Consider the following 23,843-nt stretch of genomic DNA (forward strand, 5'->3'; position numbering starts at 1 on the left):
ATGTTTTTGATACTGCAATATAATGCCACATCCATTAACCCTAACTATTTTGTAAGGGGGGGGGGGGGGGGACATATGGACCACTATGTTATGCAAATTTTATAATTTTAATTTGCATGATTTCTAACTGGTAGAAGGATTATAAAAGTAAAATTAAATTCATATTCAATACCTTGAAATTAGCAAAATCTGAAATCCCTATTTGTTTCCTGTATGAGACTTCATAAGAAACAGAACAGCTTTGTTGAAATGGAATGGAATGGGTAAGACCTCAGTGACATTTTGAGGGCCAGTATTGTAATCAAATTATCCTTCACGCTCTGACTGCATGGTTTGTGACAGTCAGGAGGAGACTTGACATTGTGCATGATTGGTAATGGGGTGCTACTTGTGGTTGTACTATTGATACACTATCTGACCACTAGTTCCAAGATAAGATAACACCGTAATGTAAACCTCTGTATCTACATGTAACTGGAAGTGTCGCAACTCACTCGTATCAAGAACAAAGGCCGCACCGCTGACTGGTCCTATGGTAGACAGTGTCATTGCCCTGTGTGAAACACTGTAAAAGGGTCAAACAACTGTGTCAATGACATGTGCATAATCAAACATTTGCAACTGCCAGTCTGGGTAAATCCTTTGCTGGATCTAATTGTACATGTCTTGCTTTTACCTCCATGATGTAACAAGCACCATGGATGTACATGTACAAAAATAGATTTTTGTACATCCATGCATGCACCGCATACATGGACCACATACACGCATTAAACTCCTCTCACTATTCTGACTATTCCAAGTTCAGTAACTATAGTGAAAACATGCAGTTTTACCATTCTCGTTTTGCACAGTAAGCTGCAACCTGCAATTGCCCCCAAAAATTTTTTCACCAAAGTTTGTGTTAAGATTGTGCTTAATATTGAAATAAAATTCAACTTTTAAAAGTGAGATGTTTTAAGTTAAAATCAATATACTGTCACCTATTATATGTGCATTCTGTCCAGACAGCATTCGGCCAGTGATAAACCAATTCCATATGAAATGTTGTGATTTTCAACTGCTATTGTATGCAAGTACGCTATTGAACCGTAGACAGCGGAATGGAACTACTGTCTATGAACAGTCAAAAGTCCTCAATTCATGGGCATTATATAATAAAGGGACAATTGGCTGTAAGCAGCTTACTAAACAAACTGGACAGAGAGCATTAATTGCACTCACAGCTGACAGATTTTGCTGGTTATTTGCAGCGGCTACTAATACCGGTACAACGTGTACTGGAAGACTGGTTGCCAATGACAAAATATGCTTGAAGAATGGCCAGAACTAATGTGTAATCAATAACTTCATGGCCTACAGTACGTATATCTTCATATTATTAGCTTAAAAGGCGTAATTGCAGAGACAAAAGACTTTGGTATTCAAAATCTTCTTTAAACTTTCTTACAAATGTACTTAGCGATCTTTTCATTAGGCTACATGTAGGGATAATGGCAAGTTCAAGTTCGACTATCTGTCAAAAACTCATTTGCAATTTATATGTGAATTCCTCTGTCATTATACCCATCAAAAGATTACTTATCTTCAAATAATTTCATGTGGAGATCAAATCTTCAAACATCTTAACCAAAGTGTAAAGGTATCAGCAGGTGTATTAAAGAAAGGTTTGACAATATTACAATTTTCATTAAAAATTGCCATTTCAGTAAAACAACAGTCAAGTTTCAAACAAACAATATTGCACTGTTCATCTACAACTAAATTTTGACGAAAAAATGTGATTTCTCATACTCTGACTACAAAGCCTAAAGTTTCTGCAAAGTTTGCACTAGTTGAAAAAAATCATAAATTTACCAGTCTACAAATACTGTATGAGGTAAACAACATTGTTCCAGTTTCTGCAAACTTTATTTGTGAAGTAAACATAGCTTGAAGGGTATTTCTTTCTTACCACTTGTTCAAATGTATATTTCTCTAGTTTTATAATCACTGGTCTTCACACTACTGTTCATATTTCCCACACTATTACAAGAGTGAATTTGTTGGAGGGAGGTACTTAGGTACCTGTAATCAACACAGTACTGGCGGCCAACAATATGTACAAACCGCACCCTCCAGAACTCCCACAAGCCATAAAATTAATCTGGGCAGCTGTTGTAAGGAATCGGTTTTACAGTTATGCTGAACGGAAAGTAGACGAGATTAAATGATACCTTACTCAATTACTAATTTACATCAGACACTTTACTTCTAAAACTACACTAGAACCTCACAATATTGCTTGGGAGCGGCAAGTTCTCAAAGACAAGAATAACAAATACCAGACCTAAATGATTCCTTAACATAACAGTCGCTTGCCTGCTTCTCTGCCGACATGAGTGCCTTATCTCTTTCCACTGGTTTATTGCCGTAATCTTATACCACGATACTAATTACACAGCGACAAAAAGACAACTGTAGTTCTTGCTGAAATGAACGTCATCGCCGGGGTAGACCGGTCGACATTGTTGAGACACTGCTCAGTAAGTGTCAAGTAGATTGGATTTTTCAATCTTTAAAATCTTGACTTCTGCTTTTGCCAATTTTCATTTTCTTTGACACTAAAATGCCTTAAAACAGATTACCCCTAATTCTTTGTATGAAAATGCCTCGACCTAACCCCCCTAATTCTTTGTAAAACAGGTCCACACTTACAATTGATAACAATGGGTATTTTGCCAAACCATGGTGGTGAAAATGTTACAATCAACTGCCACTCTGTAATTTGTGCTAGAGTGAAGATAAGTGTGGACAAAAACATTTGGATAAAACTGACTTAATTTGGCAATGTTATCACGCATGGGGGTCTCTAGCTATGTACCATATCGCCAACTTTACAATTACCTAAGCTACTGATGATTAATGTGAAATACTGTCTATGTGTCCACTGTTCTGTGTATCTCTTCTAGCAGTCAAACAGTGGTGCAACTATTCTCATGCATACTCTTCCAAGTACATTTGATTGGGATGTTTAACGTTTTGTGTTTATTATATCCAATCAAATGAGACTTTGTCTATCTGTTATTCAATGGCTCAAAATTGATGAGGGTCAATTACAGATTTGTATAATCCTCTACAAGATTTACTCACCAAACCAGAGAAACCATATAATTATTGTCTGTCTCAAGATATCTTTGCAAGAGCTTTTCAGACAAAACGTTTGATTCATGAATGATGAAGATGTTTCATTATTTGCCTTTTATATATCTCTTTGAGAGGCATATACGTTACTTCATGCTTCAGCCAACTTACAGTTGTCTTTTTGTCGCTGTGTAATTAGTATCGTGGTATAAGATTACGGCAATAAACCAGTGGAAAGAGATAAGGCACTCATGTCGGCAGAGAAGCAGGCAAGCAACTGTTATGTTAAGGAATCATTTAGGTCTGGTATTTGTTATTCTTGTCTTTGAGAACTTGCCGCTCGCAAGCAATATTGTGAGGTACTAGTGTAGTTTTAGAAATAAAGTGTCTGATGTAAATTAGTAATTGAGTAAGGTATCATTTAATCTCATCGTCTACTTTCCGTTGAGCATAACTGTAAAACAGTTATCCAATTCATACCAAGGTGTCAATGGACAGGTGAAAATTTTTCACTTTAGCAATCTCACTACTTTGTCTATTTTTTTAACAAATTAAACATTAACTTTGAATCTTCACATAAATTTGTTGCCAGCGAAGTTAGGATACAAATTACCACAGACTACGTGCACAACTGCAACTGAAACCATTAGGCACATCCTGTTTCCAAAGGGTTCATCACCCCGCTGCCAGACATTTAGGGCATAAGGGTGCACATTTGAAAAAACAAAAATTACTGACAGATCAAGAAAGTATATGTGATATTAAAGCCATCATGAAAAATTTGAAATTCCAAATACATCTTGGTGTTGGTTCAATAAAATTGTTTTAGTGGCCTTTAGTTTCAATTTCATTTCAAGTTGCCTATTGCTGGACATTAAGCAGTTAGTCTATAGCAAAAGTTTGAATTACTCTGAATGATGCAATCATCAGTAAGACGTTGTGTCACGTCACCTCAAGTGGTATAAATATTGTTGCTACGAAACATTTAACCTCTCAACTGCCTTAGACTGGGTTTTATTTGTGGTAACTATAGTTCACCACTGGGAATGTGAAGGACGTTGCTGAAAGTTTTACCAGCTTTGTACATAGCTGAGTTAACAATGAAAATTCTCACTGTTGTGCTTTTGTTCCATGCAATACAGCTATTTCCCTTAGTTTAGGTACTTACAGCTTTGGGAAACTGAAATGGACAGAACACATGGTAAATTAAACAGGGTTTCCTAGGTTAATGGACTGAAATAGCTGCCACAATAGGCAGGGCACTTCTTCCTCTTGGGACTGGCTTTCCAATTCTAGTTTGAACAGTGTATGATGAAAATGTGCAGCACTTCATACAGTCTATCACTTGAGTTTGAATTCTATACTCATACATTTGTCACATTCAGTGATATTCTGTCACATAATAATCATGACTGAATAAAGAAGATAGAAGGAAAATCAGAAGAAAAAGGTAGAAAAAGTTTAACTCATGGGCTGCAGTTCAGAAACCCTTAAAAAAGTGACTGGCTTCAAATGAACATAGTGATCAAGCTCCTTGAATGCCTTGGAAACGAATGACTGCCTGTACTTTGATGACCTTCCTTCAGCTGGTCCAGACAACAATACATGTGGGAGGCAGTTCCAAAGCTCAACACACTTAACCACAAGAGGTCAATAAACGCATGTGGTTACTGGGTTATAGGGTCAAAACTCATGGGCCAGCCACTGCTAAAAAGACAATTTTTTTTTTACCTTTTCCATAGGTGTCAATGACAAAGAAAACAACATTGGAAGCATTCTTGTTACCAATAGCTCAGCGGCTGACTGAAAATACTATGCATGGCATACATTTGATCCTGTGAGTCAGAGCGTAATATTAGAAGGTTACCTGTACCACGGTCTATGTATTGTATTGTATGATGAACAATACACTGCAGTAAGAATAGCAGAATGACAAAAGGTATTATGCAGGTTTCTTCATCCACACTTTCACGTAAACAAGATTGTCCGATGTTATCAATAACGTGCAGTAGAACTCCTTCTAAACATCACATTGTAAACTGAAAGGATTGGTCAAAATAAGCTCACAGCTTTGCCAAATATGGTGCAGGTTTTACCATCAAGCAAGGTGTACAATTTTGGAGGATTTCATCAAAAAAGCAAACAAGAAATCGCTAGCGAGATGTTTTGAAACTTAATAAGGATCGAGAAATAACAATACGAAAGACATGTACTAATTTGTTTAACTTTAAATATAATGTTTACTATTCAAGTACATGTATTATTGCTTTATTTCCAACTAGTTCTTAAATTGCAGGTCTTTCAGCAAATATTTCAAAACCCTGAGGATAAGCTCAACATGTAATAATGTACTTGTTCACACACAACTCAACACTTAGTAAACATATGACTGTTTTCATTACAAGATATCTATAGTGACATGTGACTTAGACATATGTAGACAATATGCTGCACAGCTTTCCTTATATACATGTCAAATTTTAAACCTTTTCACAATGGTTACCAAGCTTCAAGCCCCATTGTTTTTTATGGTGAGTGCAGACCTGATTGCAGGAAAACCAAGGAGAGAGACAGAAGCAGATATCCCTTCTACGACTACTTAACATGGAATTCAGCAGGCAAAACATGATCTCTCTCATCATAGTAAAGGCTAGGAACAAACCCATGGAAATTATTGACTTACAAGACATCAAAAGCAAAACTATCAAAGATCTTAATTGTTCTTCACTAAATATATAAACAACATTCACTTCAATGCTAAATAGAAAATAACATAAAAGAATTATTAACTGCAAAACACCCTAAGTACAAGAAACAGACATATAAAAAAATATCGATAATAAATTATTGACAAGAACAATAATTACAATTTGAATAACAAATTTTGTTTCAAAGAGCTGACTGACAACCAGACTATGCAAAGATGAATTCATTCTCTGAATTCTGCAGATGTATACGTTTGGCATTTATGGCTTTGTTTGTGTACCAGCATGGATAATCGGTGGTATTTCTAAACTCTACACTTTATGGCAGACAACAAAAGATGAAGGTATGCATTTCAAATGTGTAATATTGCGGGCTTTGTTATCCAGATTTAAATTGTTGTAAAGTTACAAAATAAAAATAAATGTATAAGTAAAGTTTGAATGTTATTATGGCAACATAGATTGCGACTTAAACCATATGGTTGGTATTCAACTAAATTAGAAAGACCTCGTTCCCACTCAATTCACATCAGACAACACAGCAACTCACGGTGATCAAGCAGTTTACTGTTTACTGATGGAGTATAAATTGGACATATGCCACAAAACTTGTCACTGCTATTACAGACCTGGATATTTGCTACTCATATCAGGACTGGCTACCTACTCTCAAAGTCATAACTGATATTGATTTAACATGTCTTTTTTGTAAACTAAAATCTTCTCCCTCTTCTACAATTTTGACAAAATCTAAGCAGACACGATAACAGTGCACAGTTGAGAAAATTATGACCAACACTGTAGGACTTTTCAATACTGTTACCAATAAAACCTCAAATTCAAAGGAAATAATTATATCAGGAAATACATGAATGAAAGTAAAAGGAGGAATGAAAAGCAGGCTAAATGATTGCATTACAAATTAACATTACCTTAAGGGGTGTGTATCAATATATTTATTATGAATGGCATCCTTAGGCAAGCAGATTATTACGTCAAAGAAAAGTTTACCCACTGTTCTCCAGGTATGCCATAGAAAGTGTTTTCTACAGTCTGTGGGAAAGGGAGAAGAGTACAGCGCGATGCAAAACATCTTATTATGAATACTGTATTTAATTGATGTGTATACTGATGTCAATTATACAATAAAAATTGTATTTTGCAAATACACTACTACTTTGATGACTGGCACTCTTAAAAGTCCCACTTCTTATTCTAATAATTTTAATTTAGCTTTTTTTTCCAATTGTAATGAGTACAGTATTTGGTGTATGTACAGAGTTTTTCAGAGGTTGTATTGAAGTCTGTGCAACACATAGTGCAGTGTTGTAATCAATCACAGAGTAGAGTCTAAGTGACTTTCACCAGGGTGTGATGGATGGATTCTAATACTCAGTAGATCCTTTGGAAATGGATGCACTGATGTTTAATCCATCTACAACCGACACATGCTACAGCCGGTGTTTTCTGCGGGACATCCAGTTGTGTGAACCCACCTATTAGGGGAACACCATTTGATTTCTGGGGGGGGGTATGGAGGATTTTGAGAAAAAAAAAATTATCGCCAGGTGAGATAGAAGGAGAAAAAATTGATCCTGTCATGGCCTGAGAAAAAAAAAAATGCCATAACAGACAGAAGTGAAAAACAAAATTGTCACAATGCACCAGAAATTAGCAAAATTTGGAAACCCTATTCTCATGTATTCTTTGCCGGCGCGCCGCCATAGGCGGCGCAAATGTTTTTACCACAAGCAATTCTTATGTTTTTTCCCAGCACTTATGATATAAGCATGCACTACATAGGTCTACTTTACACCTCAGTACACTCAATGTTTTCCTTCCCTTTTCTGACCTAAGAAATCATATTTCAGGATTTCTGTTGCAATATCTTAATGGCATAGGCACTATCTTAAGGGGACTTATTGACTTCTGTAAATTGTGAAAATTTTAAAACACAAGACAGGAGTCCTAGTGTTAAAACCAATATATTATCTCTCAATATAAATATATTAGAAAGATGTACAAGTTGACAATGAAAAATTGAGGAACAAGAAATATAATGAAATACAAGGGAGGGGTCACTAAAAAAATTGAAAAGTTCAGGGGGGCGTTACTCAAAATGTGGAGAGGAAGGGGGGGGGGGGGGGCGGGGTTACTCAATTTTTTGTGCGAAATAAATTGAAAACACATCTCAGATTGCACCATTGCACAAACCCATTTCTCAAAATTTTCAATGCAAGAGGAGGGCACCCTCTCTCGTGCTCTCCCCAATTGGGTCTTCTAACAGTTTTACTAGTAAAAGACAAATTTAAAATACCTATCGGATTGCACTACACTGCATCAATTCTCAAAATTTTCACAGGATCTAGGACAAAACTGACACCAGACTGCACCATTGCATACATCAATATCTTAAAAATTTCCATGCAAGATAGGGGAAAGCCCCTGTGACACTCTCCCCCTAAGCCTCTTGCGTATTCTCCCTCTGTACTTTCAAATTCTGCCCGGTCAGATATCCTAGTGAAAACTCTGTCATAATACCCATCCAAATTAAACAATATACTATATGGCTAGATACTGCGTGAGTTTTTTATATCTTTATTTTATTGTGACTTTCAATTTCATTTTGATGGAATCACCTTTTTTGAACCATCATGAGATAACTGACGATAGTCTAGCAGAGTACATCAGGATTTCAAAGGTCTTCACTGTTGCTGTATTTCGTAAATTTTACAAATACATGTATTTGTATTTAACTTTTCTAAGTGGGGGGATCAGTCAAAATTTCAGAGTTAGAGAGGGGAGTTACTCAAATTCATCATGGTTGACGGGGGGGGGGGGGGGGGGGGGGGGGGATGTGTGTGTTGGGTGTCACTCGAAATTTCTGAGTTTCAGGCCGTAAATAAGACGGCTCCCTTATATACAACGCATTACAAACTTGATGACAAATAAAAAAAAAATTTGCACTGCTTCTCTATTCGGAAAAAAAAAAATGATGCAAGTATGAAAGTAGAAAAAAAAATTGCTGTCACTGTGACAGGAAAAAAAAATTTGCTCCCATACCCATTTCCTCCATACCCCCTCCAAAATCAAATGGTTCTCCCCTTAAATCAAAGTCCCCCTTTAAGAATCACAAGCTGGTGACGTTTTGCCCTTCTACATTGAGGTTTGAGATTATGATTTACACAGAGTATTTATAGTAGCATTGCACTTCACGATTACTGTCTATGATGTAACATCATACAGTTGATGTAATCCACTATCTTTAGCCACAACTATAAGCTTCCTATCTGCAGAAGGATGTGACGCAGCTGAAAGACTGTCAACCAGAGTTTGCCTCAAGATTACAAAATTGAATGAAGTGTGTATGATTTGTGTAGGCTTCTAATTTATTCAACATTTACTGGATGGAAAATATAAAGAAACAAGAGTGTCTTTTATTTGATATTTGATAGATGCTATAACCTTAATTTGCTAATACCATGAAAAAATCTTAATTGCATAATTTATTGTAGTCCCCCTCAATCAGACCCAAATCCCCTAAATCTTCAAGCAAGGGAGACATTGCCCCCCTTTTGAGAGAAACCTGGAGACAACTTGGTACAGCTGATTTGTAATTGTGTCATGTACTGTACATACTGAATTTCTTGCAAAGCTCAGTTAATGAACTTGACTTTGAAGAAACACATAGAACTCAAAAGTCACAAATATCAAGCAATGGTCAATAATTGGCAAAAGGTGCATGAAGATCTCATCATTGCTGTTTTCCAGAAAACAGGTATTTATAAAGACATCACCAACTTTACATAATAAATGGAATTCAAAGACACTGATTGAAAACTAGTCAAAATGTTGGTTGTAACAGCAATGCAGCCATTTGTAAAGATTTCTGTCCCACTAAAATTGGCGGCAGGGCAAAGTTAAATGGACTGAAAAGTATTGCAAGATTTTCTGCATGTCAACACTTGCTTTGATGAATGAAGGAATTAGGATTAAACTAGTTGCAACTTACATGTAAGTGGTTCTCTTTCTAAAATTTTCTTCATTTATAAATCTACTGTTGCTGCCTAAATATTCTGAGCAGGCTGTCCGAGGTAATTTATTTCTCTGTTTACAGAAAACAATCGCAATAACAAACCAATAATGAAGGCACTTTTCTATTTTACCTCAGGGGGTCTACGAAAATGAGTTGCCAGTACACAATATAAAGAAGGGAGTAATTTAAGTATCATATGGTACAATAGACACACTAAGGTCACAACCCCTCTGGCTTTGGGCACTGCAAAATAATACCTTCCCTTTACTAGCCAACCATTTATTCATTTGTTACAGTAGCCATGATTGGTGGTTTCAGGTTTTCCTCAAAACAGTGCTTGTCTCCATGACGACATTACAGGTCTAAATTTAGGGATATACAAGTTCATATGACTACCAGAAAACAGACGATGCCACTTTACACTTTTATTAGCTTTTCATCGCAATTTAGACACAAGAACGTGCTTTTTTGACATTTTACATAAACATTGTAGCATATCTTTACTTTACTGAGCTATCAAGACATATTTTAGCAATGGTGCCGACATGGGTCAGCCTATACTTGTGGCCTTTTGACTCCATAGGGTAATTGTCCTGTAGGTGTGGTGTCTGACCCCTCCACGACCTGAACAAACCAATCACAACCTGGTACATCAAGTGTTTGTGGATATCACACCACCCTATAGTCTGAGAGCAGATTACAAAGTTCAGAGCCCTTTCCTTCTTTGTTGAAGCATGTAAAGACAAAGGTATAGATACAGACATGCACACATATACATTTGAAAATTAAAAGCATTATTTCATTGTACTAAAATGGCAGAATTTATCATCCATTAGAGGTTTTATCGGATATTGAAGTATATTCAGAGAGCATTTCTCTCTGGTAAATGAAAATTTAATTGTGACGTGCAAACTTGAAGTAGACTATGCAATCATTTATGCAGATCTCAATGTACTTTACATTCCCTTTCAATGGTTCGTGATATAGCTGAGATAACAGTTCCCTGTTATCTTCCTTCATACAGTGATAAAAATAATCTTGCTGGCATACCTGCACAACAATCAGCTCTAACAGTTGATACACTGTAAATGATTCTCTTATACTGGCCTTTTTCACAGGAAACAACCAATACTGGCTACTCATTTGCTCATTTTCACATTTTATTGTCAGTCTACCAGTGCCGAGGGTGAAATTTTATCACAAAATGAACGTTGTATGCCATTGAATCACAATATAATAAAGCACAGAAAAATACCATTGAGATGAATGTTGCAGGCCTTTTTCTTCACAAAGAAATCGTCAAGATATTGATCCACACTCAGGCAGATGAGAAGACTCACAGGTTTCTATGACAACCTTGACAAGTGTGTTAAAATCTCCATGGTTACCAGAATATCAAGTCAGCTGTTATTTGCACTGCTTGCAACAATGATTTTATATCCAATTACTAGTTATTGAAGATGTAAATGAGAAATTTCAGCATGTAAATCATGTATGGGAAGTGTATGAAAAACTTGTCAGTTGCCATGACATTTTTCAATATGTGGAATTCAACCGCTGAGTAATTTTTGACAAATTAAAAACAATCAATCATTAATGTTTCAACGCTCCATAGAATAATGAAAGTGAGCAATTACAGTCTGTAAAATCATACAACCCTGCTGCATCTTTGTAATTCCTTATCATGCAACAGCATTAATCCTATATCAGAATGTGCATTTGCTAGAGACAGTATTCCATTGTCATTATAATCTCCTTTGCAAAATATGAGCTAAAAAATCAAAAATTTTCAAGCAAAAAGAAAGCAAAACTATGCAATAAAACAATTAAACGATAATGAATAGGAATTCTTCATATTATTATGTCCTGACATCCTGAAGGCTGCAATCCCTGGGTTGCGGCATGCAGAGTTTACATAAAAGCTTAAAGCTCAGTGAAAGTGATGCAGTGAGTGTTCCAAGTCAATACCTTGGGGCCCATAGCAGGATCATAGATGTACAGCAAAGTTAAAGCACTTGCTCACAAACACTGTTTATTATTACTGGGGCTGTTCTATAGTGAGGCTGTTCAATGCATATGAACACACTGTTTTCTTTTGTCTGCACATGTGCCTGCAATTCAATGACTGACACTTTTACAGCTAGATGATGCAACAGACGAAATGTCAACCCTCGGAGAAAACTCAATATTGAAATCTAAATATACCCTGTCAATGTGATTGGCTAGGCAGGTATTTTCTGAATGATTTCAATAACACATATTTCATCAGCTTGATAGATGTTGGCATACACAATTACCCGGTAATACTTTTTGCAAGCACACAGACTGGGGAACGTGAGAGGTAAAGTCTGGGCCTTCGATAAAGCAAATATACCCAGTCAATACTGTTGCCATGGAGATGTGTTCATTTGTTTTTATCATGGCTGCTTCACAAGGACAATAAGAGCAGTTGAGCATACTTAGAGCTGAAATAGAGTGATGTAGACATTCCACAATGCTATACATAGTTTTAGTGATCAAAACATCCCAATTCTTTACACAAAAAAGGACATTAACCTTCAAAGTCTCGGCTTTAAACATCAGACAATGAAGTTTCTGTTTGTTCAACTTATCAATAAATCATTCATAGTCTTTGCTAGAAGGTTTGTTGCTAAATATTGTGACGCCTGTGATTTTTTTATGCTGTTGACTGAAATTTGAACATATTTTTCCTTGTATACCTGTCTTAACTGTAAATGTTTGTGGTTGTACCTCTAACATGTAATTTTTATAATTTAATTCAGAACACTGGCCGTATCAAAATACTACATGTATTTTAAAGACCCCTGTCACATTAATTTCAAAACATCTCATAAAATTTTTTAGACAAATATCTACTTTTGAGTATTAATGATAGAACATGGATGTCATCACAAATCAGCCCTAATATGATCTTAAAAAATCTAACCGGCAAAATCAAATCTCCCCTCAAATAATATTTAAAAGACTTCATACTTTTCACTGATTTCTTAATATAAAATAAAATTTACAGATAGAAAGCTAGCTGCAGACGGCATTGGATTGTCTACAGAGATACTGAATGGCTAAACTAAAAATATTAAGGAAGGATAGGCTTAGAATAACGTTATCCTCTGTGACAATAATCCATAAAGAATGTCAATGAACTGACATGCTCTGCATTTGTCCTTGCAGCACTCTGAGTCAAGTTGACCTGAGCAAATTACCCATCCTCCCTTGCAGGAATGTACAAATACCACCATTTTTAAAAGCAATTTCATCAGAGAGGCATAAGACTGACTTCATTGATATGTTATTGATGGTAAAAATGTTTGAGGAGCTTATCTAGGTGGAGTATTGAGTTTACATGTTGTGGACTGGTACTTATTTTATTTTGCAAATGTTTTGCACATGACCTTTTTCTTCCTAATTTGAATGAAACTTGACCATGACTGAACATTAATCGGTCATTGACCAGCACAAAGAAATTGAGAACTATACCTGAATATGATGTATATACATATGTATGTGAATCCAGATATTGGCACATCCTTGTGCACTGCACAGATGGCCACTCACTACACGTGGTGATATTTATTTTTAAAATATTAAAATTTGGAAACAATGATCCTGACTGGAAATGCAATCTGGCGGTAGTGACCTTGATGACATTCCAAACCATGTATAAACTTAATTAAGCGAAAGATTTTCAGCGTCAGCTTGTCCGCTCACCCTAATATTGCAAGTGTCATTTCACGGATACATCTATCACTTTGTTCATGTGTTGATCATGTGTTGGAGTCATGAGTTCTTTCAAGGTCCGATCTGCACACCCATGACACATGCACGACCTTAAATGAAGTGGCATGGAATTTCTTGCTTATTCAAAGACAGGTGTAACATTGTCACAGTGTACTTCTTGTTTCACAGATCTTATCACAGCTATTCATATCGGTGTATGCCATAAACACTGAAATCATTAGGTTTTCCCAAACTACTTGAAAGTTACTTTCGACAGAAATCTTGACATTGAGTTTTTTCTTTTTGATGCAAAGTCCGTTTTTCTATGTTTGTACAATTTTCAAGCAATATCGAGAGTGAAAATTTACATTTACCAAGGCAGAAAAGGTAGAAGCCATTTGCAAAGAACAGGTAAGAATAAAACTTAGGATCTGTACATTTCCGTTGCAAGTTTCACATCACTGTCCGAATTTCATATGATAAACACCTTCAGACAACACGTAGTACATTTATTTGTACACAAGTTTGAAAACAGTGACCTAGACAGAGATTTTACAATACACAATTCAACGGTAGAGGCCTTGATGACATTTCAAGCCGACTTAATTAAGTGAAGGATTTTTCACTGTCAGCTTGACGGCTCATCCTAATCTTGCAAGTGTCACTTCACAGATACATCGATCACTCTGTTCAAGTGTTTGAGTCATGATGAGACCTTCTGAGGTCTGATCTGTACTCCCTTGACATGTGCAAGACCTAAATGAACTAACCAATTAGTCTAAATGAAGCCTGTATCGATAAAGAATTCATTCGCAGAGGTCCAAACTCTATCATTGAAATGTTTTTATGATGATAGGAATTTTATGAATGACATTATTAGATCATGTGCATTACAACAAAAAACCCCCAGTTTTACAAATAAAATGTACAACCCTTGACAGTTCTTTGTCTATATGTATGCTTTGCTGCACCAGGCAAAATATCTTTCAAAGTATTAATACATAAATATGGTAAGGGATTGATGATTTGCTGTACAGTGCATTACCATGACAGTCATCGTAGACCACAGGCCCCCTTTACTGCAACAGCTACTTGCAGCTAAGGTTGATTGATTTTTGTATGGAGCAAAAATTTGAAAAAAGCTCTGGCTTGCAAGAACAACCATGACTGCAATTGTCGGAGCTGATCACGTGATCTCTATGCAAATTACCAACATAAAATTTCTCAAGGATCTGTCAACGGTTGATAGAAACATAAGCTTATTTAATTGCTGAGCACATGGCTGTACACGTGAGCTTAAAAGTTTTCAAAAAGTCTGAGAAATCAGTATTTCAACTGGTTATTGTAAAATGCTGATGAACTTTTCAGATTTTTCAAAATTTACACCTAGAGAACATTTTAAATCCATTTCAAATTAATTACACAATAGACTAACAGCTTACATGAGATTTCAATAACTGAGGAACAGAACAAATTCTGCTCCATTCAATTTTTTCTAATCATAATCTAAGCCCTTTGTTCTCTTCTGTTCTGTCTTTTAATTTGGGTATTCACAAAAGACAGCTTTCAACTTTATTGTTCACTTTACTGTCATCAATCGACCACGCACACTGACACATGAACACAGAATGGTGCAAAGTGAATTAAATTCAGATTATGACTGTCCCTGATTGAAAGCAATCTTTGCATGCTAAAAAAAGTCTGAGCAAGGGCGAATCCTGTTCAAAACAAGCTTATTACCCACCCTGCATTCTGTTTGGTATGACCTTCATGTCCTGTGCCAGGGTTATTCTATTGCTGGTACAAAAGGAGGGGAGAAATTAGTCTAATTTTACAGAAACTGTACAGTTTGCCGATGTAATTTTCTACAAAGCAAATCAAATTAAATGGCAAATATTTTTCAACGCCTTTCTGTATCTCTGCCTCCAGACTGTTGACTCAGAAGTTGTGTTCTCCCTCTGATGTAGAGTGAGACAGCCATGTTGCATGCACTGACCCTGTGCCGATGGGACATTGTCACAGGCAGGAACACGTGAAGAAAAGATGATAGATAAACTCTATATCAACACTTTCCTTGACCTTTACTTTCAAAATTGCCAAAAATACAACACAACGATACTTTCATTCTAGTTATTAAGGATATAAAGGCTTATTTTCAAGAAAACATTTTTTTACCACAAATGAAGATAAACACAGATGACTTTAGTATGTCAGAGTACAAAATGACAATATTTTATGAAATATGTGTCAGAAACAAAAACACAGCTATTGAATGGTCATACATAATCACTTTCTCTATTTTTCTACAGTATTGAAGCTTTGGACTGATATTAATATCTAATGTAAGATATTTTTCAGACTTTTTCACCCATGTCATGGCACTGTTTATCTTGTTGTTGGCCACATGTGTACACTTGCCAATACTTGCAGTCAGTTAGTCAGCATGTCTAGACGCTCAGTGTATGTTGATAAGATAGCTTTCACTGCTGTGATATACAGCAAAGGGCCAACATAAAGGGCCCATGCATTGCCACGTGAAGGCATCATGATCACTCTTGTGAAGCCTTATGGCTCAGTGACGAAGTCCAGAACAGGAAAACATTTTTCAGTTTTGGTTGATTCGGTGTGTTTGTATTTTTGGCTGATGCAACACCACGTGAAGACTGACTGATCAATCTAAGGAATGATGAATGATATGAATGAGGACAGATCATTTCTTTAGTTTCTGAGTGACATCGAAACAAATGACCTTATATAACTCCTGCAGGGCAAGGACACACTCGAAAAAAGAATTTTCAACAAAAAAGGTAAATGTTTTTGGACAAAGTCTGTCTATGGTTTTGCTAAGTTTCACACGATCGTGTGCCATTTGTGGAGTCTTAGCAAAAGGTCATTTATTTACAAAACAAAATAAGTAAGCCTAAAGTGAAATAAAAAAAAAATGACAATGAAATTCAAGGCATGCTATCAATTGAAATAATTGAAATAAAGAAGAATTATATTGGAATATTTTGAATGACATATTTTAATAAACTGTTATGACTACCTCTCATGTAAAGACCATTACATATTTCAAACAGACATTGACAATTGATGAATTTTGTTGTATTTGTAACTTCTGCAACTTTCTTGAAGTGGTGTGTTCATTGCAGAAAGTGATCACATCATACAGGATGACTTTAAACATTCACTTGAACCAAGAGTCCTTGCCACTTGAACTCAAAATGTTTGACATATTTGAAGACTCAAAGTTATCGGGGCAGTTTTCACCATGACTTCTCACACACTATCCTTGCCACTTGAAGTAACCTACAATCCAACACTTACATACTTGGAATAAACAATTTCAGACATCTTGTCATGAGAAGCCAGCATGCCTTCCACTTGATTTTGACATTTTCCAGTGTACATTTCACATGATAGCCTATAGCTTGCTAATTGATCTCAGGGTATTCAACATTTCAGTATACTTGCGATTAGAAAAATATTCAATGGGAATTTTTACGCTAAATATTCTCATCAAGTATCACAGAAAACAATCTAACACTTGCTGTGGCTAAGTAAACACTTGAACGACTGAATACTGAAATAAGTGATGTACCATCAGTGGACAACATCAGCAGTAACCAGGATTAACTTTCTTTCACTTTGATACATTTTTTTCAAATTTCTTAATTAAATTCTGATGATCATGTGAACCAGTTTTCTATACAAAAAGAAGATTATGATAAAAATGGCCAAATAAAGAATTAATATAATTATCATAATCTGAATACTTATAGGTCTGACTTTCATAAAAATGTCAGGGGTATTTTTTGTCGAAATGAGTTTGTGCAAAGAAGAAAATTTGTCATGGTAACATTACTTTCAATTCCTGTCATCTGATATATTGCAATATGTCTAATGAATATTGATTTAAAGAAAGTCAACTTCAAGGATTGTTCAAGGTTAGGGTCAATGATTTTGACTGTGGGCCTTCCTTGCTATGCTGATTGGCTGCAAGCTGTATTCATGTGATACAAACCCACCAATAAAATCACTTGAATATCATCAGATCCCAGCACAGTAACCATAGACATGTTGCTACATATGGTGCATGTAACAGATTGGGTGACATAATGCAACTATAGAAGCTGAACTTTTAAGTCAGAAATCACATATTTTATCCATTCATCCATCTTTACCCTTATTTACCTGTCTATCCATTATGCATCTACATCTGTTAGTTCTCACAAATAATAGAAAAATACAAAGACGCAAGCTGTATACACTGGTGTGAAAATTCTGATTGTTGAATATAATCTGTCCATCATCACCTCCACAGCTGATTTCTGGAAATTCATTATCACTGAATAAACTTAATATCTGAGCAAATAATCAAATTTCACTTTCATTATCCCCATCATATTAAACTTCAACTTTGGAAATAACACAACATATGATGGGAAAATGGTCTTTTTAATATTTCTCGCATGCTCAGAATAAACAACAAAGCAACTGACACACACATATGTAAAAATATTGGCAATGTTTAATCAAACTAAAGGGGAATAACATTATTTTTGGAAGAAACCTGAGTTGGTTATGACTGGAACCATTATATTTTATTTACACATCTGCTGTTACAGATAGACCGGGATTAACACCCAGAACCAACAATTGCAGAAGTACAGGACTGCTGTATGACCCTGAAAAACTGCTGACGTTGTAAATTTAAGTACAGTCCCTCCACTGACTGTGCTTTGTTAAAGTATGGATCTTGATCAGTGTGACGTCATGGTCTAGGTCAAAACAGAAAGAAGTACATAGCAAGACATTCATTACACGACTGAATGAGTAGTTTGTTCGTGACAATACAGCTTTGTATTGATCAACCAGCCTAAAAGCTGTTTATCCCCGTGTTAGCAAGAATGTACTACGACAATCATTATGTAACAATTTCTCTGAACTTCAGGTGGAAGTATTACTTCTCAGGCTGTTGAACTTCTCAGTAAAGGGTTGTTTACAGGAACATATAGCCAGCGGGGGACAAACTACTAATATTCTATGGCACCCAGAAATACAGAGATGATCTTAACTTAAATGTCTAAAAGTCAAGAGGCTCAGTGCTTGAATTTTAAGTACATAATATGATGTAAACAAATATGTGTACAAAATATCATATGTAATGTTCAAAGTGTGTAAGAGAATTCAGTTCAAAATGTTGTAAAAGTCCACAGCCAACACTGGATGCTTGACATTGACAAACAATCACCTGTTTGAGTCTACTTTATGACATATGTCAAGGCAAGTATAGAACAAAGTTGAAACTTTGGAAGACAGTTTGGAAATTCCAACATTGAGACTGTGAATGGTACATTTTCAGATAAAGGAGCTGTTCAAATGTACCCGTACGAAAGTTACAAGGTTGCCCCAACAAACTGCAACGTAGTGTAGACTTTGTGACATCCTTGACAAACTTGCCTGATACTGACTTAGAAGTTGCCCATCTTTGTAACAACCCTCACACGATATCTACAAGAATCTGGCTACCTTGTGCAATCCATGTACAAAGTCCATCTTGCTTGTATGATATTCAGGCAGGGCGTATGGAGATTACATAAGGATGTGTGAGCCTTGTAGTAAGTCCATAATATAAGATTACCAGTGAGCTGGCAAAATGTTAGATCATGAAAACATTGATACTGAGATATTTCAGTTGGAAAACAATTGTTTGTAGTTTTTTCTAATTTCTTGAAATATTCTGTCTTTTGTAACAAACACACTTACATTTAAGCAAAAAAAAGACTTATTACGAAGTAATTGTTCACTTTTCATCCAGTGATATTCATGAACCTATAGTTGCAGCAAATTATTTTATCAAAAAATGTATTTTTTTCAGAAACATAAAATTGCTACAGAAATATTTTGAGATGTTTTTGTTATATTTTGAACAGGGGTATTTTAATACTGAACCATATGTTAAGGCATTTAAACTCCATTCAGATGATAAATGTTAATAGTAGGTGCATTGCCACCTACAATACAGATTCATTAGTTTTACAAAACTTGGCTGTCCTAGTCCCTTTCACATGTATTTGGAAATTTACTTCAAAGCCAGGGGCTCATCTGCACCTGCTTACATATAATAAACATACACTTTTCCCTTATACCACTGACGGGAATAACAAATGTGTTTTAACCACAGCAAAGTTTACATTTTACAGCTACATTCATCAATATTACACTTGTCACAGTAATTTGAAGATACTGGAAGAAAAACACCACACCTGACCAAAGCAACTTCTACCACATGAGACCTGCAGACTGCCATTATTGTTTACATCAAATCTAAGACTATAAGTCCAGTGGTCCGATGATGTCATACATCATGTTGATGTTTCTGATTGGCCCGAATGAAACATGTGATATGCCTGTTATCTCTTGTGCCAAATCAACTACATGAACAAAACAACTACAATCAACCTGATCAATCTGGATGACATCAGCAATCATATGAATGTTTCTTACTGATTGGTCCAAATCAAACACGTGATGTGCTCTGTTATCTTTGGTGGCAAATCAAATATCTGAACTGAACAAAGTTACCGTTGAAATATACTACATCTGCTTCTAGGCTCTGCTGCGTTAAATACTACTTCATTGTTATAATTTGATAATATTTTCTCGTTGACTGATATTTATTTGGCTTCGAACAAGTTTGCTGTCGTGTATTGGTGAATTGAAGAAACATGGAGTATTCAGACTGTTTCTTTCATCGTTGTCACTGAGGACAAATGTATAAGGTCGGGGAAAATACCGTACAGCATCGCATGGAAATTTGGTGGTAATTTAATCAGCGTTATTTTCGCGCCATAGCAAAGAAATCAGGTAAGTGTTGTCTTCTTCAATTTCCCTTTATAGAGATAGCTTTAAGGTTGCAGTATCGGCTGGGTTTTGGAGAACTGTTTACACATTTAATCAAATGAAACAACAATTGACCCCATCAGTGATCAGTGTCTCTATAATCATATTCTGTGCCCAGTATTTCCGAAAACGTCAGGTTGGCAGAGCAAGAGCAGTGCAGTCTTGTGTTAAATACATTACACTCGATAATGAACGGGAATAAAATCCCAAGTACATTTTCACCTATTGACAGTGGTTGTAGGGCTTCAGTAACATCAGATCATTGTGAAGGTCAGCTTACAATTCTCCACATTTCAAGCATGATCATTTCATTCATATTTTCTGAATGTTGCGTTAATCAGTATGGTTGAGAATTCATACTGTGTGTCTTCCAAAATTTTATTATGCAGAAAACTTTCTGCAAGTCATTAGTGAATTATGTATTTCTCAACGTAATTTATACCATTGTACTTTGTGAGCTGAGGAATATTATCTCCTTCCAAATCTGAGAACGCATATCCACCCGGTATTATGTAACAGTCACCTACAAACTAACCTTGCATTTATGACTGCTCGTCTACGGTTGTGAAGTGAAATGACTGTCAGCTTACTATTGTAAACTTCAAAGAAAAAAGATTTCTATTTATCATTTTTGTTAACTTGTGAAAAATGCTCTTTCTTTATTTTTTAATCAAAAAGCAATTGAGCCATGATGAATTTTGAAAATAAGTAATCTTGGTAGTAATAAAAAATCTTTCAGACTGTGTATATTATTGCAACACTATGAAGACCTAGAGGGAAGGTTGGTTTAAATATGCATGGTTGTTTGTGAAAACCTGACCAAAAAAATTGTGCTCATTTAATTACCATGGGGACTGCCAGTTGTATTGTAAATTCTTTCAACTGCAAAAAAATTTTAGGACTCTGACACTTGAATACTGTTTTTTTTTTAAATTATCAAGGTTTTATGTTTCATGCATGATTTCATTGTTTTTCAGGAGACAGGAAAACTCTGAATGAGGCAACATCAAATAGCAATGAATCAATCTCACACATGGGCAGAGGTCGAAGGTCACCAAAACCAAACCAGTAATACACCAATCAAGGAATCACACTGCCTGTGAAAACTGGTAAGAAATGGAGTGCTAAAGGCCAAAGTAAAATCATGAAGCCCAAGAAACAGTGCAAATCACCACATCGCAAATGCCTTTGAAAGAAATACTGCAGCTCATACAATGATTGTACATGTACGTAGATCTAGACAAGGGGACCAATTTCGTGGGGTTCTAAATCAATGTATGAATATTAATAGGCATAGTAAGTTCAACTTACTATTTTCAAATTTTAAACAAACAGTGGCTTTAGTCAAGATGAAAAAGCAGAGGTTGTTCCTTGTACTCCTGCACTGGACAAAGGTTATATTACTCATCATTTACGTTCCAAATTTCTGTCGTTTCAGCTTTCAGTCACAAAAAATATCAAACTGACAGACTAAGTGTACCAAATTTCAACGATATCATCAATGATTAATGTGCTCAAGCAAGACAATGCAGAAAGAGAAAAACATATAAATTGGTGAGCCATAATTCCACTGAGGAAAAATTTCAGTAATTTGTAGATCTATGGGACTTTTGACGCTACTGTACCGAGTGTTTTATTTCAGTCAATTTGACTTCAATCATGACAAGCTACATCACTGGCATAAAATGAAAGCTTTGCATAATTCACAGATTTGTCTACAATTTTGTGCTGTCATTATAACTTCTAGCTTACTAAGTTGCTTTGTAATGATAGGTTTAAAACTAACGAGAAAAGCACTGTTTTTATGCTTTGTATTCATTTTTTTATTTGCAAAGGTAATTTACATTACGAGTCATACTGCCACAAATTTTTGATATTGCAGTTGCATAGTTTACATGAAGAAATATTTTTGTAGCTGACAATGATATGATAGTAAGATATTAAGAATCTGATCCAAACACCAACCTAATATAATTACTTCAACCTAATGTTGAGAACTGTATGACATTGATAGTTAGAATTCTGAGTTTAATCTCTAAAATTAATATAATTATGAAATAGAGGCATCTCAAATTTTACCAGGAACATAGAAACAAGTGCATGCAACAAATACCTAAATGATAGAAATTTTTATGATGAAGAAGGCTTCATAATTTTTATACATTGGGCATTTTACATTCACAAAATGTAATTGCTGTTACCAAACTCGTGTTTCAAAAACGAGATGAGTATGATTAACCTTTCCTATTAACAATAATTTTTACATTTCCATGATGTAATCAATATAAACCTATCCTTCACTTTATAATGTACTGCATTCATACATATATATTTATCATGTGTAAAAGGAAAGTATGTCAGGTTTTTTCATGTATTGACAAGTTGGTCCTGAATATCCTTCACTTTTGAGCATATTGTAAGGGTGGACAATTGACAAAAGTTATTTCAAGTTTCAATATAAGCTTTGTCTCTCATTTTTGTAGTGTTATTCACTTACACTGCTATTCCTTTTCATTTTAGCAATAAATAAGTTCTTTCATCCTACATTAGGTCTTATCTGGTTCATGATTAAGAACTTGTACTTGACTGTTGTGGAATGTATGAGTGACACTGTCCCTAAGTGGTAAGAGTTTTCAAACATACTTATGCATACACCTGTGCAGTATTAATGTGCCAGTATAACTATCACTACAGTTTTGTAAAGGAAAGAAGATGAGGATGCACTTGTGATGGTTCAATATACTGCTAAAATGCCTGCAGGAATATTGGTATAATCCCCAAATTAATGGAAAGGGTGGGGGGAGGGGGGAAGGAGGATATGTAAAACTGTTATGTAACATTATCCAATCTCTGTTCAAAGATTGCCATAAGCGATAAGGGGAGTCTCCAAGGTTCAGACAAGGTAAAGTCTACAAGCTTCTGACAAAGTTGGCCCCAGTTCTAGCCATTCCCATGTCAACAATGAATACCAACCTTGAATACCATTCTAGTAACCTCCTGGTAACAAAGTTGTAAGACAAATAATGTTGCAAACTTGCACCATTATCTTGTCACAACCTGGTAGCTTTCGTACGGGCATCTTCACTCAAAATTTATTAGTGGTCTCAACTTTCCCCCTTTACAATAATGAATGTCATCAAGCAGGATATCTTGGGACACAATCCAACAATTAAACCGCTATCTTGGTATGTTGTGCAAAAGAAACTGTTGGAGTAAAGATTCTGGAAATGAGCTAAAATATAGATGCAAGTTGTAAGACACAAAATCAAACATTGCAAACAGATATGGGACATTATTAGCAAAAGAGCCAAAAGAGTAACTGTTACAATACTTTT

General features: G+C 35.5%; 1 protein-coding gene and 1 long non-coding RNA gene across 3 annotated transcripts in view; one reads left to right on the plus strand and one right to left on the minus strand.

Moving 5' to 3' along the window:
• Positions 1-23,843, minus strand: part of LOC139120579 (DNA replication complex GINS protein SLD5-like) — a 65,348-nt gene that overhangs the window by 1,206 nt on the left and 40,299 nt on the right. The window contains exon 8 of one of the 2 annotated variants that reach the window (XM_070685089.1): positions 4,592-6,881. The exons of the other annotated variant lie outside the window; for it this stretch is intronic. The gene's annotated coding sequence lies outside the window, so the exon portion shown is untranslated. Of the gene's footprint in view, positions 1-4,591; positions 6,882-23,843 lie in introns of those variants that run through there. 2 annotated transcript variants of the gene reach the window in all.
• Positions 20,386-23,052, plus strand: LOC139120578 (uncharacterized). The gene is made up of 2 exons (XR_011549116.1): positions 20,386-20,472; positions 21,486-23,052. It is a non-coding gene; the product is annotated as an uncharacterized lncRNA (long non-coding RNA).

This window comes from Ptychodera flava, chromosome 20 (assembly GCF_041260155.1).
Source record: "Ptychodera flava strain L36383 chromosome 20, AS_Pfla_20210202, whole genome shotgun sequence".
Lineage (NCBI taxonomy): Eukaryota > Metazoa > Hemichordata > Enteropneusta > Ptychoderidae > Ptychodera > Ptychodera flava.